Below are 2500 nucleotides of genomic sequence, written 5' to 3'. Positions count from 1 at the left end.
CACCCTGGAACCCCCCGGGTGGCACAGGGCTGGATGGGGCTTTCGTATAGCAGGGACGGTGCTGCCTCTCGCTTCGCTCGCTGTTCGCCGCTCGCCGCTCGCTCGCGCAGCCAAAAATGGCCAGTTTTGGCCCGTTTTGGCCAGTTTTTGGCCTGTTTTTGCGTTGCGCGGTGACCATCTTGAGCGGAGCAAAATGTCAGCCATCTCAGCACCCTGGAACCCCCCGGGTGGCACAGGGCTGGATGGGGCTTTCGTATAGCAGGGACGGTGATGCCTCTCGCTTCGCTCGCTGTCCGCCGCTCGCTGCTCGCTCGCGCAGCCAAAAATGGCCAGTTTTGGCCCGTTTTTGGGCCGTTTTGGCCTGTTTTTGGGCTGTTCTTGCGTCGCGCGGTGACCGTCGTGAGCGGAGCAAAATGTCAGCCATCTCAGCACCCTGGAACCCCCCGGGTGGCACAGGGCTGGATGGGGCTTTCGTATAGCAGGGACGGTGCTGCCTCTCGCTTCGCTCGCTGTCCGCCGCTCGCCGCTCGCTCGCGCAGCCAAAAATGGCCAGTTTTGTCCCGTTTTTGGGCCGTTTTGGCCTGTTTTTGGGCTGTTCTTGCGTCGCGCGGTGACCGTCGTGAGCGGAGCAAAATGTCAGCCATCTCAGCACCCTGGAACCCCCCGGGTGGCACAGGGCTGGATGGGGCTTTCGTATAGCAGGGACGGTGCTGCCTCTCGCTTCGCTCGCTGTCCGCCGCTCGCCGCTCGCTCGCGCAGCCAAAAATGGCCAGTTTTGGCCCGTTTTTGGGCCGTTTTGGCCAGTTTTTGGCCTGTTCTTGCGTCGCGCGGTGACCGTCGTGAGCGGAGCAAAATGTCAGCCATCTCAGCACCCTGGAACCCCCCGGGTGGCACAGGGCTGGATGGGGCTTTCGTATAGCAGGGACGGTGCTGCCTCTCGCTTCGCTCGCTGTTCGCCGCTCGCCGCTCGCTCGCGCAGCCAAAAATGGCCAGTTTTGGCCCGTTTTGGCCAGTTTTTGGCCTGTTTTTGCGTTGCGCGGTGACCATCTTGAGCGGAGCAAAATGTCAGCCATCTCAGCACCCTGGAACCCCCCGGGTGGCACAGGGCTGGATGGGGCTTTCGTATAGCAGGGACGGTGATGCCTCTCGCTTCGCTCGCTGTCCGCCGCTCGCTGCTCGCTCGCGCAGCCAAAAATGGCCAGTTTTGGCCCGTTTTTGGGCCGTTTTGGCCTGTTTTTGGGCTGTTCTTGCGTCGCGCGGTGACCGTCGTGAGCGGAGCAAAATGTCAGCCATCTCAGCACCCTGGAACCCCCCGGGTGGCACAGGGCTGGATGGGGCTTTCGTATAGCAGGGACGGTGCTGCCTCTCGCTTAGCTCGCTGTCCGCCGCTCGCCGCTCGCTCGCGCAGCCAAAAATGGCCAGTTTTGTCCCGTTTTTGGGCCGTTTTGGCCTGTTTTTGGGCTGTTCTTGCGTCGCGCGGTGACCGTCGTGAGCGGAGCAAAATGTCAGCCATCTCAGCACCCTGGAACCCCCCGGGTGGCACAGGGCTGGATGGGGCTTTCGTATAGCAGGGATGGTGCTGCCTCTCGCTTCGCTCGTTGTCCGCCGCTCGCCGCTCGCTCGCGCAGCCAAAAATGGCCAGTTTTGGCCCGTTTTTGGGCCGTTTTGGCCAGTTTTTGGCCTGTTCTTGCGTCGCGCGGTGACCGTCGTGAGCGGAGCAAAATGTCAGCCATCTCAGCACCCTGGAACCCCCTGGGTGGCACAGGGCTGGATGGGGCTTTCGTATAGCAGGGACGGTGCTGCCTCTCGCTTCGCTCGCTGTCCGCCGCTCGCCGCTCGCTCGCGCAGCCAAAAATGGCCAGTTTTGGCCCGTTTTGGCCAGTTTTTGGCCTGTTTTTGCGTTGCGCGGTGACCATCTTGAGCGGAGCAAAATGTCAGCCATCTCAGCACCCTGGAACCCCCCGGGTGGCACAGGGCTGGATGGGGCTTTCGTATAGCAGGGACGGTGATGCCTCTCGCTTCGCTCGCTGTCCGCCGCTCGCTGCTCGCTCGCGCAGCCAAAAATGGCCAGTTTTGGCCCGTTTTTGGGCAGTTTTGGCCAGTTTTTGGCCTGTTCTTGCGTTGCACGGTGACCGTCGTGAGCGGAGCAAAATGACAGCCATCTCAGCACCCTGGAACCCCCCGGGTGGCACAGGGCTGGATGGGGCTTTCGTATAGCAGGGACGGTGCTGCCTCTCGCTTCGCTCGCTGTCCGCCGCTCGCCGCTCGCTCGCGCAGCCAAAAATGGCCAGTTTTGGCCCGTTTTTGGGCCGGTTTGGCCAGTTTTTGGCCTGTTCTTGCGTCGCGCGGTGACCGTCGTGAGCGGAGCAAAATGTCAGCCATCTCAGCACCCTGGAACCCCCCGGGTGGCACAGGGCTGGATGGGGCTTTCGTATAGCAGGGACGGTGCTGCCTCTCGCTTCGCTCGCTGTTCGCCGCTCGCTCGCGCAGCCAAAAATGG

Source organism: Musa acuminata, unplaced genomic scaffold (assembly GCF_036884655.1).
Source record: "Musa acuminata AAA Group cultivar baxijiao unplaced genomic scaffold, Cavendish_Baxijiao_AAA HiC_scaffold_1136, whole genome shotgun sequence".
NCBI classification, from domain to species: Eukaryota; Viridiplantae; Streptophyta; class Magnoliopsida; order Zingiberales; family Musaceae; genus Musa; species Musa acuminata.
Note: the sequence above shows the minus strand (reverse complement) of the source record.